General features: G+C 50.2%; 1 long non-coding RNA gene across 1 annotated transcript; it reads right to left on the bottom strand.

Moving 5' to 3' along the window:
- Positions 1-1,488: 1,488 nt before the first annotated feature.
- Positions 1,489-4,746, bottom strand: LOC124524896 (uncharacterized). Its single transcript, XR_006965339.1, has 3 exons — positions 4,608-4,746; positions 2,225-2,328; positions 1,489-1,845 (listed from the first exon to the last, which is right to left on the bottom strand). It is a non-coding gene; the product is annotated as an uncharacterized LOC124524896 (long non-coding RNA).
- Positions 4,747-15,542: the final 10,796 nt, after the last annotated feature.

Here is a 15,542-nt window from a genome sequence, read left to right as displayed (position 1 = left end):
CTCATCGCACCCAAGAAAGAATAGTTAGAAGCAGATTCTGTTAGGAGAGCAGGTGACATTTCCTGGGAAAAACTGCATCATCACCTCTAATTCTGCTCTCTAGAGATAATCATTATCAACATTTGCTATGTACATCCTTCTGGTTTTTTCCTATGCATGATTTTGTATATATGGCCATTTCTCTTTCCATAAAAATGATGTTAAACTGTATATACTGCTTTGTACCCTGTGTATGTCACGTAGAGGTACACCGTTAACATTTTCCATGTCAATAAATATTCTTCTGTGGCTTGAAACAAATCTTATTTTTTCTTACGGTAGACTTGCGTAAGTACACCTGTCAGGAGCAAACAGCAGCCTGAGTGACTCTAAAATATTATTTCCTAAAGAAAAACAATTACATGATGATATTTTTGTAGTTGAAGGCATGGTGTCCTTTAAGGTATTACTTTGGGGGGCCGCGTATTATTCAAACGGTACTGAAATCGCTGGAAATAGGTTGAGTTTCTCTTTGGCGAGTCCATTGATTCCGTTTTGTGGCCAATGTCTAGAACTGCAATCACGAAACCAAAATGATTTCATTTCGTTTGCAAATGCTTTGCAAAATAAAATTATGTCTGTCCTAACTTTTGAAAGTGTCTACGAAATAAAATAACAGAGCATGCATTAGTTTTCTGGCTTTATCGAAGCATCAGCCATAAGTAAAAGTGTATGTTTTAGAAATGTGCAATGTGCTGATTTGATGGTGCCCCTTCTTCCAACCTCTGACCATCCTCCGACCTCTTTTCCCGCTGAACCCTTTGGAACCACGTTTTCTCAGGCATCCTCGGCTTCCAGGACCACCTGGTCAACGCGCATGTGTGGGCCTCCTGGTCCTCCTTCTAGGCTTCTGCTTTGACCTCAGTGATGGGGCTCAGGAGCCCATGGGCCACTTCTTCCTCCATTTGGCCAAAGAAAAGCTCAGGGCACCCGGCATCTCTTGAAGATGCAAAACCAGCATGGCAGCCGTGCCCTCTTCCAGGATGCACCAAAGTGGTCCCAGGATGAGTGGAGTAAAACCTTGGACGCCAGGGAAGCTGCCACGGCCCTAGAGAAAACTGAACCAGACCCCTTTGGATCTGCACGCTCAGGGGTCTGCCCGCACACACCCCCACGTCTGTGACTTCAGAGAACTGCTTTCTGGATAAGGAGGTGAAACTCATCAAGAAGACGGGCGCCACCTGACTCACCTCCACGGGCTGGTGGCCCCCAGGCTGGGCTGGTGGGGTATCTCTTGGAAAGGCTCAGCCTTGAGCATAGGTAGGAGCCTCTGATCCTTGAAGTCCCCTCTGGCATCCCCCTGGTGTCAAGGCTCCTTGACACCTCTCTCTGTAGCCACTGGCAGCTTTTCAACCACCCCGGAGTCCTCTCCCAAGCTGTGGACCAAATGAAACAATAAAGCTTTTTCCAGTAAAAAAAAAAAAAAAAAAAAAAAGACAAAAACCCGCATATAAGTGGATCCGTGCAGTTCAAACCCATGTTGTTCAAACGTCAACCGTACTTATTTCCAATTGGACCACTTGCCTATTGGTGGAAAAATTAAGGCAGAGTCTCAAAATTCACTTTATAACACAGTTAAGCTCTTAGACCCTGATAATGATGGAAGGTTTGGCATAGAGAATAACGGCTTTCATAGGTGATGTCTCCATCATAACTGCAGGCCGAGCTACCCTGAGGATTCCAAGAGAGGCCCACGGGATTGCTGATGGGGGATGCCATTTCCATGGGCGCGTTGTCGGCACTTTCCATCAAAGCATGATTCTTCAGGCTAATAAACCAGTAAATAATGTCCTAATGAAAGTTCTCCTAAAGACAGAAAGAGATCGTGAAGGTGAAGAAAACCCCGAAGCTTCTAACTGTACAAAATTATACCTAATCGTCTGCTGAGGGCTTCATAAAATTCACGCCTAAGCTTTCTGTTTACTATTTTTAACTGTACATTACCTGAAATACATTTCATTAACTGGTCTCTTCTCTTCTAGCTGATCGCGTTAAGTAGCCCGGGTGCAGGTGTTTAATGGCTGGTTCAGACCATTTTGCTGTTTACCAGGAGCACTTAACGTCTGAGTGAGTCTTCTCAAGGCTCTCCTGCGCTCTCTTCCCCCGTGCGCACCAACGCCCCCCAGTCAATCCCCCCGGCGCTCAGAAGCAGCCATCCACCATGTCGCTTTCTTCCCGTGCTCACCTGTTTCCCTCTTCTGAGCCCAATTACCAGCTCTCCACGAAGACTCAAAGGGCCCTTGTATAGTGACAGCACTTCAGCCTCGGGGAGAAATGACAGCCGACCTCCTAATAGAACCAGAAGAGAAAAACCGCACGGAGCAAATTGCAAGGACTTTCTCACAGCATCACCTGGGCTTCTGAGCACCTGCTCCGGGGCGGGCACAATCCCAGCTCAATAGCCACGCCCCCGATAAGCCACGTGCCCGTTGTCCACTGCTGTCCACTGCCGTATCCGGTGACTTAATGATCAACAGCCACTGAGTGGTTCTTGCTCCTGCAATCTGGGCAGGGCTGGCTGGGGATAGCTTTTCCCTCCTCTGCATTACATGGTGGGGGGACAGCTTGAGTGGGGGCCGGAAGACCCGCTTCCAAGATGGCCTGTGGGTGCCGGCTGTCGGCTGAGAGTTCTGCCACGGCTGTCTGTCCACCTCAGCCCTCCTCTGGCGGCCTCCCCTGTGGCTGTAGGGTGGGCTTCTCGCAGCACAGTGGTCTTGGGGTATACGACTACGGACTTCCCTCAGAGCCCCACGTGAAGCTGCCGGGATTTTTTAAGCCTTAGGCTTGGCAAAGCATCACTACCCTCTCTTGGTTAAGGTGAATCACAAGGGCACCAGATTCCCCAGGGGGAAGCTACATAATGGTATAAATACCAGGAGGTGTGACGGTTTCAGACTACCACACCATCTGAATCACCAAGAAAAGGTGATTCAGGCCCACAGGCTACCGGAAAAGGCAGGTTTATGTGTATTATAATTGGATGTTTTTTCAACCAAAATACATTAAAATTTTCTTTAATGTTTATTTAGTTTTGAGAGAGATATATGGAGTGTGAGCGGAGGAGGGGCAGAGAGAGAGGGAGACACAGAATCGGAAGCAGGCTCCAGGCTCCGAGCCGTCAGCACAGAGCCCCACGGCGGGGGGCTCGAACTCACGAACCGTGAGATCATGACCTGAGCCGAAGTTGGACGCTCAACCGACTGAGCCACCCAGGCGCCCCCCAAATGCTTACATTATTAAATAGAATTTACTGTTTTGGGGGCCACATTTTCAGGACCTTTGTGGCTGAATGGAATAACTCCGCTCTTACTGACTCTGGACACGAGACATCGCTGTATGCTTCACCCTATGTGTACAGTTTGAGATTTGTACCTTTTGGTTGATTGGCAAATGAGCACAAGTTTCAGTGGACAGGACCCCCGGCTTGGCCCACCCAGTATCGGGGCCAGACACGGCCTCGGTGGACAGCAGAGAAGGCTAGTGGGCCAACTACCGGAAGGAAGGAGGCCCCAGCACTTACTTCATGTGCCAAGCTCGATAATGCAGGTGTTGTTGGGAAAGACCAATTGGACCAAACTGAGGGTTGCAAGGCAATAACAGAGGAAGGTGGGGCACCTGGGCGGCTCAGTCAGTTAAGCGTCTGACTTCAGCTCAGGTCCTGATCTCGCCGTTCGTGAGTTCGAGCCCCACATCGGGCTCTGTGCTGACAGCTCGGAGCCTGGGGCCCGCTTCCGATTCTGTGTCTCCCTCTCTCTCTGCCCCTCCCCCGCTCACATTCTGTCTCTCTCTCTCGAAAATAAACATTAAAAACATTTTTTTTAAATAAAAGAAGAAGGAGACAAAGTGGGCAGCCGAGTAGAAGCAGCTAACTGTTGCTCTGCAGGATAAAAGAAAAAAGAAAGCTATGGATCTTCTTGTCAATTCGAAAGAGCTACACTACTTTTCCTTGAAGGAAGGGTTTGAGCTTCACGCAAGAAGGCTGATAAGAATTCTTGTGTAAGGGCGCTGAAGCTGTATGTTGAAGGAAAGGCCTGGGCGTTTTATTGCCCTGTGTCCCCAAAGGGGATGCCCCCCACCCCTCATTGAATGACACACTAAGGAGTCAGACGGTGGTGTATTTCACCCGTGAGTATCTTGGGCCTCCGAGAGAATTTGTGCTTTCCAAAATTTTCGGGCCCTTTTTTCCTAGGATGCTCAGTGGACATTACGTTATGGGTGCCATATTTTTGCCTCCTCCGGTTCCACTAATTCCATGGGCCAAACTGGCAAACGTAGTTGGGCGAAGATTTCGTACTGTTTCCAGGTTTGAAGCCCTGACCAAGTGGATAAACTTCTACTGTATATATGTTAAAATGTTAGGGTAGCCAGGACAGTTCCCTCGCTTACAGGGAGACTGAGCCAGAGGGGGAGAATGTTTGAAATAGGGACCGTCACCGGGAAGTCCACGCGAGGGGAGCACCTCCAGGGGTCGGCCTAGGAGGGATGAATATAAAGAAACAACTCACGGAGGAAGCGCAGGAGTGAATTAATTTTGGGGGGTGTGGGATGTGGGGAGACAGAGTCGCTACCTTAGGCATCCTTCTCTGTAGGGCTGGATCCTTTTGCTCGCCTTCTCCTGATGTAGCCACGAAGTCTCTTGTGGATGAGGACCAGTAGGCAGAGAAGCTTCTGGAAGGACTGGCTCTGCTAAGGACCGGCTAAACCTTGACTGATACGTCCTTCAAAAATACAAACGACATCTTAGAGATGATTTACCTTCAGCAGAACTGCATTACAAGAAGCACTAAAGAAATTCTCCAACCTGAGGAGAAATGTCACGACAACAATCCAAAAATGATTTCCTCCAGAAAGTAGAGCAGAGGAAACACTCTGGGAAGAGGGAATGACTTCATTTTATGAGGTCAAATAACCTTGATACAAAACTAAACAAAGGCATTGCAAGAAAATTACCGACATCAACATCCCTCATGAGCACAGACATAAAAATCCTTCACAAGAATATCAGCACACCAGACCCGGACGTTTATAAACAGGATGACACATTTTGACTACGTAGGGTTATCTCAGAAACTTAAGGGTGGCTTAATGTGTTTTTTTGTTTGTTTAAATCAATCCGTGTATTTTACCACATTAATAGGAAAAAAGCAAAAAACAATATAATCAATCTCAGTAGCTGCAGAGGAAGCATTTAGCAACATTCAACAGTCATTGGTGGTGAAAACTCTTCGCAAATAGGGAATCTGTCGAAGTTGAGTTGTAGAAGGAGGGAAACCAAACCTATACCATAGCAGATGTAACGTTTCTGGAATGTGCAATTTACCTAAGCGTGAAGCAGGATGGGGGGAGGCCTGACAGAGTCCCGGAGCCTGTGACCCCGGGACATCTGAGTTTCCCAGCAATCTTAAGGCAGACCATGGCTTTCATGTATAAGCTCACAGGCCCACAACCCTCCGGAGGGATTTCCAGCCTGTTCCCAGAACATGCTCGGCTAATGTTTGTAGAACTCGTGGCAGTTCAGTGTGAGGAGGATGGCTATGATTAGAAACCGGAACCTTTGAGGTCGAGGTAGCAGAGTGATTTAACCCAGGCAAGAGTTGAGGAGTGGCCTCATAAGGCTTTTCACCGTGGGAGAGGAGCCCAAAGGGGACACTCTGAAGACGAATGGGCTGAAAGGGCACAAGGGGTTGGGTAGTACTTCTCCAAATGGTAAGTGTCTCCTGAAACCCTAGTTCGAGAGCCACATGCCCCGTCCCACTGGGCACATCCGCATTTTGAGGTGAGACAATGGCTCCTGTTGGATGGTTGTTACCAGCTAAGTCTGAGAAGCATCGATGTGAAGATACGCCAAAAAATACTTACGGCCGCAAGGCTCTCAGGAAGTCTTTAGAACAGCTACGTACGTTTAGTTATTCTACTGTTGCTTACACTATTTGTCTTTGATTTTGATAAATACCCTTTTTGAAGGACAATTTCCACTCATTCTTAGTGTCCTGAAGTGTTCCTTAAAAAAAAATCAGGGGGTTGGGCGCCTGGGTGGCGCAGTTGGTTAAGCGTCCGACTTCAGCCAGGTCACGATCTCGCGGTCCGTGAGTTCGAGCCCCGCATCAGGCTCTGGGCTGATGGCTCAGAGCCTGGAGCCTATTTCCGATTCTGTGTCTCCCTCTCTCTCTGCCCCTCCCCCGTTCATACTCTCTCTCTGTCCCAAAAAAAAATAAAACGTTGAAAAAAAAAAATTAAAAAAAAAAAAAAATCAGGGGCACCTGGGTGGCTCAGTCGGTTGAGCCTCTGACTCTTGATTTCGGCTCAGGTCATGCATGATCTCACAACTTGTGAGTTCAAGTCCCACATTGGGCTCTGCGCTGTTGGAGGGGAGCCTGCTTGGGATTCTCTCTCTCTCTCTCTCTCTCTCTCTCTCTCCCTCTCTCTCTCTCTCTTTCCCTGTGCCTCTCTCCCCTGCTCACGCACTCTCTCTCTCTCTCTAAAGTAAAAAGCAAAACGGGCACCTGGGCAGCTCAGTTGGTTAAGCATCCAACTTTGGCTCAGGTCACGATCTCACAGTTTGTGAGTCCAAGCCCCACGTCAGGCTCTTGTGTTGACAGCTCAGAGCTTGGAACCCACTTTGGATTCTGTGTCTCCCTTTCTCTCTGCTCCTCCCCTGCTCATGCTCTGTCTCTCTCTCTCTCTCTCAAAAATAAATAAACATCAAAAAATTAAAAATAAATAAATAAAATAAAAACAAAACAAAATACTTAAAAAAATCAGGATGGAGGCGCCTGGGTGGCGCAGTCGGTTAAGCGTCCGACTTCAGCCAGGTCACGATCTCGCGGTCCGTGAGTTCGAGCCCCGCGTCAGGCTCTGGGCTGATGGCTCGGAGCCTGGAGCCTGTTTCCGATTCTGTGTCTCCCTCTCTCTCTGCCCCTCCCCCGTTCATGCTCTGTCTCTCTCTGTCCCAAAAAAATAAATAAAAATGTTAAAAAAAAAAAAATCAGGATGTTGAATTTTGCAAAATTCTCTTGGTTTCCATTGATATGATCATATTTTTTAAAAATTTTGTGATAAATTAATACAATAAATTCATTTGTAGAAATTACCAAGGCTGAACCATCCTAAAATACACTTGCTTTAAAAAAAAAAAAAAAAGATCTTCCTTTTATCTTAAATGTGTATTTATTTTTTTTTTTAGAGAATGAGAGAGATACCATGAGCAGGGGAGGGGCAGAGAGAGAGGGAGAGAGAATCCCAACTCAGGGCTCTATCTCACGAACCAGGAGATCCTGACCTGAGCTGAAATCAAGAGCCTGACGCTTAACCAACCGGGCCACCCAGGAGCCCCCAAATACACTTACTTGATGGTGGTTTGCTATATTTTTAATAAATCATATATATTTAGGATCTTTGCACCCCTGGCCATAAAGTTGGATCACCTGATGGTTAATTTCCTGTGCTATCCTTCTCAGGTTCTATAATCGGAGTTACGGAAGCTACAGTGGAAACAAAAGCCCCCAAACTGTTCTCTGCACAAACACAAGAAAAATTCGAGTAATAGGCTTTTCTAGAACACGTGCCTCAACCGTGTGGGAGCAGGTGTGGGACCCTTCCCGTCTCTCTGCTTGCGGGTCTGACCGAGTTCGTCTCCGGGTTCGGGAACTGTGGCAGCCGATGGCCGAGAGGAGGGCGGTGGCTTGGCCAGCAACTCCTTCTTATCACCCAGGAGCCCTGAGGCAGTATTTCTACCCACAGACTTCACGAGCTAAAAGATGACATCCACCACCCGATTGCTTTCATTAAGGCAAAACAAATAAATTCTCCCCTTTTATTAATCATAGCTGAGCACACAAAACTCAGTAGCAGCAGACACGATAACTCACAGCAGTAAACGCAGATAAAAACAGCGTCAGGCTGGCGAGGTCCCAGGCTCGTGAAAAGAAACAGGCCATTTCAGTGAGCCTCTGTGGCCTTATTATTTGTAAATGTTTGGTTTCTATTAAGCTGCGGGAAGCATCGCAAATAACTCACAGAAGGGTTCAGATCACCATCGTGGCACTGTGAGAAGTCGAAAGCCGCCACGTCGGGGAGATTTGGCAATTCTGTTCTTTTAAAAACATGACCTACGCGTGAGGGAGCCCGTCGGCTTCGCAGGGGAACACCCTCCAGTTCCAGCAGGATCGACACTGCTTTGGGCCACCGTGGCTACTTGAATAAGTGACGTTTGCACAGGCTGGGTTTGCGAGGTGCGGCTACAGGTGCCCGACGGGGTCCCCTCGTCCCACGCGGCTCCAGCTGTTGGCTGGTCACCCCTTCGCTGTTCCCACGGACTCCACGAGCCAACCATACCCCTCCCCACGGACCCTGACTCGTGCAGCGCTGACCATCTCCTGCGGCAGGAGAGCTCGGTCCACCGCCTCTGACTGAACCTCCAACACCCCTCAGCCACCGTGATGATGGTCACGACCGGCATGACGGCAGGTGTTTCTAGAGGTGCAGTTTTGAAATTGGGCAGAGTTTAAGGGGGGGAAAATGTACATCCTTACTCCCTCCTCCTCTGAAGCTGAGCCTTCCCCAGGGCCAGCCATCCATCCCCCTGATTGCTTAGTTGGAAGGACTCAACTGCATTGCTCACAACGAGATTTCCAAAGACGGGAAAGGCAAGTTTACGTGAATGTTTTTACAGCTATGTTTGTTAACTGGAGCCTCCAGGGTGATGGCCATTATTGTGAGCAGTGGGTCCCAAAGCAAGCAGTCAGCTCTGTCTACCCAGACACTGCTGTGTCTGTCCCCGAAATGCTCACCTCAGAAAGAGAGTACTTTAGGGGCGCCTGGGTGGCTCAGTCGGTTGAGCGTCCGACTTCGGCTCAGGTCATGATCTCGCGGTTCGTGGGTTCGAGCCCCGCGTCGGGCTCTGTGCTGATGGCTCGGAGCCTGGAGCCTGCTTCCGATTCTGGGTCTCCCTCTCTCTCTGCCCCACTCGAGCTCTGACTCTCTCTCTCTCTCAAAAATAAATAAACATTAGAAAGAGTATTTTGGCAGAAGCGTCCTTGAATGTGATCTCTCCCGGGTGGGCCGCAGGGGCCGTTCTGGCCCCCCTCCCTGAGCACTCCATGGAGGATGGAACGTCCAGTGTGCGGAGTCCCTGATGAAACATGCCGGGATCCCTGACACCACCAATAAGGGGTTGTGCCTTTGCCGTGCCGTGGATTCCTCTGCCATCAAGCCCTCCTTCCGGACAGAGCTGGGCCACTTCCCTGCCCTACAGCGACCCTTAGCCTAACATGGGGGAAGGAGACGACTGTTCCTCTGAAACCAGGCTCTTTCTATAACCACACAGAGGTCCCCCCTCCGAACTTGCAAACGAACAAGCCACACTTTACCCCACGCGGAGGGGGACGCTCAGCCTTTCCGGTGAAGTTGGCCAGGAGGGTGGCGTGACTCGGCCCAGCTCCTGGCACGTCCCTCTTGGGAGGGGAGATTGCCCAGCTCGCCTGGCAGGCGCGTGACCTGCTTTCTCTCTCCCCCTTCTGACCCCTTTTAATGTTTCTGCCTGTTCACCCCGGAGCTGGATGGGCTTCGCCCCTTGCCTCCTGGGACAATGAGTCAGTCGGCGTTAAGGTCATTTACCCGCCCTCCGGTATGAGGGTGTCCACGCCCCAGGCGCAAGCGCCCCTAAATGAAGCTATGGGACAGCCTGGCGGAAGGTGGAGGGGGGCGGCCAGCCGGTGCCTAAGAGGAGAAGAACAAGGGGGCGTGGAAACACCCCCAGCCCCCAGCGCTGTGAGGGGAGGTGTGGCAAGAGGTGGGGATGGCGGGGAGCACACACCCCAGGTCTTCACTGGCCGGAGAACAGGGCCTTCGGGGCGCACCTGCCTGTGGCTCCCAAAAGCTCAGGTGAAACTCGGCATCCTCTCCGGCGAGCTTTCTAGACCAGCGTCTCTCACGCCTTGTGGGAATCCTCCGAGGCTCTTCCTCCTCCAGGTGGGTTTTGAATCAGCAGAGCTGGGGGGCGGGGGGCTGAGACTCTGTATTTCTAACAGCTCCCCCCATCCCGCCCCCCCCCCCCCAGGCGGACCAAAGGAGCTGACCCTTGGCCGCTCTCGGAGAACAGTGACACAAACCCAACATGGTCCCAACTGGCAAAGCCCCGGGCGGGGGAAAGGAGCAAGGCCCAGACAACGTCAGGTCGCTCTGCTGAGTTAGGAAGGTCACGTGACGGGCCTCTTCTGGAGGCAGAAATCTCAGCAACAATCTGCAGTGTGGCCTCAGGACACCCGGCTCGTGGAACCTTCCGGTGTGGGCTCTGCCCACCTCGAAGGACCAGGAACAAATCAGTCCGCGGGTCAGCATCTGGGCTTTCTGCCTCATTAGTATCTGTTTTTGCCTTCCTTTCCTTCCTTCTGCTTTCTTCGGGTTGATTTCTGTGTTACTTTCCTAATTTCCTTTTTCCTTCTTTCCTCGTACAGTACAGTTGAACAACGCAGGGGTTAGGGGCACAGACATCCGTGCGCCGTTGAACATCCGCATATAATTTGGCTACTGTTCACTCTTAGGCGGATCTTGAGAAACTTAACAGAAACCCATGGGGGAGGGGAAGGAAAAAAAAGAGGTTAGAGTGGGAGAGAGCCAAAGCATAAGAGACTCTTAAAAACTGAGAACAAACTGAGGGTTGATGGGGGGTGGGAGGGAGGGGCGGGTGGGTGATGGGTATTGAGGAGGGCACCTTTTGGGATGAGCACTGGGGGTTGTATGGAAACCAATTTGACAATAAACTTCATATATTGAAAAAAAAAAAAAAGAAAATATAACTGTTGACGCCCCCGAGCAGGACTACTGATAGCCCAGCGTGGGCCGGAAGCCTTCCCGATCATATAACCCCCCGATTAACACTTATTTTGTAGGTTATATGTATCATACGCTATATTCTTACAATAAAGTGAGCTGGAGGGGGAAAATGTTATTAAGGAAACCATAAGGAAGAGAAAATACGTTTATAGGACTGCACTGTATTTATCAAAAAAATCCATATACAAGTGGACCCACACGATTCAAACCACGTTGTTCGAGGATTAACTCCATACTCGTTTGAGAGTAACATTTTTTTTTCTCTTAAGTTCAATTAAAAATGCTTTGAACTGCCATTATAATTTCTCATCGGACCTATTGATTATTTAGAAGTATAGTTGTCATTTCAAATATACAGGAAGTTTTTTAGCCTTCCCTTTGTTACAGATTCCTAGCATAATGGGACTGCGACCGGAGAACACACTCTGTAATTACACAATTCTTGAAAATGCGGGGAGACTCATTTTAAGGTCAGCACGTGGGCAATTTTTGTGACTGTTCTGCGTGTGCTTACAAATATTGCATATTCTGGGACGGCTGGATACGGCGTTTTGCTGTATTCTAATGATCTTAAGGTGTATGCTTTGCACGGTTTAATGTCTTGAAAATTAAGAGGCATCTTGTAACCGGAGAGGGGCACGCGACCCTCCGTGATGGTGCTGTCATGGCCTGTGTGTATACATGAACGCACGTGTAACTTCCAACAGGCAGATTGTGTAAGGGCCGTGTGAGGACGAAATGCGCATCCATAGTCACCTCCAGATAGGAGGTAGCACCAGGGTCTTGGAGATGGCATCACGGGGTGGACACTAATGGAGCTCTCTCTCAGGAACACCATAACCCCAACCCTCCTGACGTCACTGAGGATCCTAATGTGTGAAGAAACGTGAATATTGAATTGAAGAACGTGAATATTGAAGAAATGCGAATATTGAATATGGCTCCTGGTCTTAAGTAGAGTCCAAACAAAAGAAGCCTCAAAGGTGTTTAGAAATACCTCACACAGGTTATTTCTCTTGCGTTTTCTGTTTCACGTATGCATAAGGACGACGTGATTAAATATGAAAGAGCGTTCTCAGTAAGTGTGGAATCACAATTCTAAGTAATGAGGAATCATTGTGCCACAGTTGACATTATTTTCTTTTTAGCGGCCCGTCAACTAACGGTGTGCGTGACAGTCGGTGGGCTCTCAGATTCCAGGAAATATGGCGTACAGGCCTGTCAGGTCAAGGTCACGATCAGATCTTCCCCTTCTGAATTTTCCGGTGGTTACGATTTGGCGAATTGTGTAATAAAGTCTCCCACTGTGATTGTGAATTTTTGTAATTCGATTACGTTTCGCTTTACCTATTTTGAGGCTACGTTGTAACTCACGCAGGTGAATTCAGTCCTCTGTCATTCTGCCGTGACTTCCGCTGCCTCGAATAGAGCTTTTCTTCCTTAAAGTACACCTTGTCTGGGGTGGGCTGTACCCACCTGATTTTGTTCAGCCCTAGCTGGCGCTTTTCTCATTCTTGATTCCATGCCTTCTGTACCCGTGTGTTTGCAGGACCTTTTTCTGTTGTCCCACCTGCTCTGTGATTTTTCCTTCCTTTCTTACCTGATGTGTATTGACCGAGAACTTTTTGTATTCTAGTTTTGTCTCTGTTGGTTGCAAAGTTACACACTCATTTTCTATTCTTTGGGCAGAATTAACGGTTTTTACAAAATGACACAATGCTTGGCTGCCTTACCTGAGTCCAACACAAATGGATACTCTGTCTCAATCGGACTCTTCTCCGGGCCAGCGCTGGGACCTCGGAGCACTTACCCCACCCGCTCCTACCTCTGGCGTCACTGGGCTCTTAAGTTTTTCACGAAGTGCTTCAGGAAGTCCGTGTTATTTTAGATTTAACGCTTTGACCTCCCATCCGGCTTGTCCTTCACCTGAAATGCGCTCTACAGAGGGCAGGCTTCTTGGCAGCCGATTCTCTTAACGGGAAATGTCTTCATTCTGGAAGCACCTCTTCACGGGGTGTAGGGTTGTCACTTCTGTTTTCCCATCCCAGTGAAGCAGACTTTGCCACGGATTCTGCCTCCGTTTTTGCCGTGGGCTCGTCAGCTGGCGGGATCCCCGCGTCCCCACCGTGGGGAGAGCCATGGGACAACGGCTCTCGGCTGCCCGCACTCTTTGGGGACCAGCTTGGTTGAAGATACCCCCGGGCCCCACCTTCACCGAGGGGGTGAGGCCACCTTCACCGACTGATTGATGCAGGGGAATAAAGCCCGGCCTGATCCCTCCCGCTCAGGCAGCTCCGAAGGGCCATCCTGTTCCAGAGAGAGCTAGAGCAGCTCACGCCTTTGCTGGGACCACTGTCACCCTGTCTCCCCCTGCTGCCGAGCCCTGCTTCCTGAACTCCGTCCCCCGGGGGCTGATCTCAGGAGCTCCCCTAACACCCGCCACGTGCCATTCTCCTTCTCAGAGGCTGCTCACCAGGGACCCCAATTTGTGACAGTGGGTATCAGGATTGGGCCCCAAGATGGGACCTAGGAGGGAGTCTCCCGCTGGATCACGCCCTGGCCGGCCAGCAACGAAGCCCGCGTCACCAGGGCAGGCGGGCACACACAGGGGGGCACGGGGAGGAGCTGTGGGCAAAGCTGGCATTGGGGGTGCAGCAGGGGTTTGAGAAAAGTGGCGGAAATAGTAACTATGGGGAACATGGAATTGGGTCGACTGGCCTTTGGGAAAGAGAACGGAAGGCTGAGATAAACCAGTTTGCAACTGAAAGCTAAGCGAGAAGTCAGAGACTTCCTTCGTCGCGTGTGAAGAGGTTCTCATCGCCTGTAGTGGAAGGACCGAGAAGGCCAGGCGTCAGGGCCGGGCTTCGCGGCGAAGAGAGCACAGGCCGCACGCGGTCAAGGCCCTGATGTGCAGGACGGGGACATGGGGGGCACGCTTCCCAAATAGCGACCCTCCCGATTGTCCCCCAGCTCTGAGCCCACGCGAGGGGCTCTCCCCTGCCCGTTGAGGGCTGGCCTACGCCTCTTGTCAAAGATGGTTCACGGTCCCATCTCCCACGAACCCCACGTGCCTCCCCCGGGGCTCACACCCACCGTCCCCACTCGCTCCCAGGCCGAGAACTCTGGCTCAGGCTAAGCACCAACAGCCTGGCATTGCCGGACCCGAACGGGAGGAAGGCGGCTGTGCCCACCGAGCCACAGGACCTGGTCAGCAGTACTGGCAAGGGCTGACGAGTCCACGCGGGGTTGGGGGTGCTTTCGAGGGAACCAGAATGTACAGCCGAATGAAGGAAGCTGCTTGAGTTATTTAGAGTGTCAGCGCTATTTGCCCCAAGGAGTCTGTGGCACATCCTGGACATTGCTTCGGGGAGGATCCAAGACGGACAGAGTGCGCCCCCCCTGCCAACCACACGTCCTCCCCTTTCCTTCCAACGGGCTCAAGGTGTCACTGTCACCGTCACGGGGCTCGCGGAGCTGACACGGGGCTCGATCCCACGAACCACGAGATCACAACTGAGCTGAAATCAGGAGTCGGACGCTTAATTGACTGAGCCACCCAGGTGCCCCAACTCAGGTGGCCTTCGGGAGGATTCTCTCACGACTCCACATCCTCTTGGTGCTTTCCTGCCCACATTGACTCACCTGCAGTGCCCAGCGTGGATGCCTCGGGCCAGGACCTCGGGTTGGACCCCTTGGGGCTGTGTTACCCCTTTTATGGAAAACCTTTCATGGAAAAGAGCTGTGGGGGGTCGCATACGCCCTTGGGTGTCATGTCTCAGTCCGGCCCCAAATTTGTTATATCTGGCAGCCACCCTTTGTTGGTATTTTCTTCTTTATTGCTCATTATTTTTGTTGCTTTAAGCTGGCCACGAGGGAGGGACATGAACTTGGACCAGAATCCTGAAATAAGTTTTTACCAGCTGGTTACATTTTATTTAAAAAAAATTTTTTTTTTTTTTACTTTAGCATTTCACACACTTGTAGATTTGCTCTATTTGAATTAGTACAAAAGTAACAACACCAATTACAGGAGACACAGCATAAAGGGAAAGGTACTTAAAACGTGAATTAAAATGTAAACACAGACTTCATTTTCTTCTCTCACGCATCAGAATGTGGATTCGAGAACACACAAACAGAATCCACTGGGGATTGCCTTAGAGCAACAGGACTGCTTAAAAACACAACCGGTCGGGGCTCTGTTCACAGCGTTCCACACTGCTCATAAAAACTGCCGTCAAGGAGTGGCGATGATGTCGTCCTGGAGGGCAGGAAGCCAGTGGTGAACAGCCTTCCCCCCCACGTATGAAGTCATCCACATTGCGTGGCCGGATGAACATCTGCCACATAAACTCTGTGCTGACTGCAGTAAGTCACAAAAACATTCTTTGTTTCTCTCTGACCCTTGCTCTCATTTTGTTACATGCAGATTGGTTCACAAGCTGAGACTTCTCCCAAGGAACTTCGCCGAGGACATTCAACGCAACGTCTTTGCAGGCAATGCTAATATGTAATTCAGTGTCTTTGTCTCCGACGTGTTGTTAATCCAGCGTGATTCATAGCGGATTGTGGGGGAGAGGTGCGGGCGGAGCGGGTAATGGAGCACAGTGTCTCCGTGCTTTCTTCTGTGACTCTTATCAAGCATCTAAAAATGCCAGCTTGGGATCAGC

The sequence above is a fragment of the Lynx rufus genome, unplaced genomic scaffold (assembly GCF_022079265.1).
Source record: "Lynx rufus isolate CCGP_SWC_20201006 ecotype Redwood Valley unplaced genomic scaffold, mLynRuf1.p SCAF_10, whole genome shotgun sequence".
In the NCBI taxonomy this organism is placed as follows: Eukaryota; Metazoa; Chordata; class Mammalia; order Carnivora; family Felidae; genus Lynx; species Lynx rufus.
This window is presented reverse-complemented; position numbering and strand designations above follow the sequence as displayed.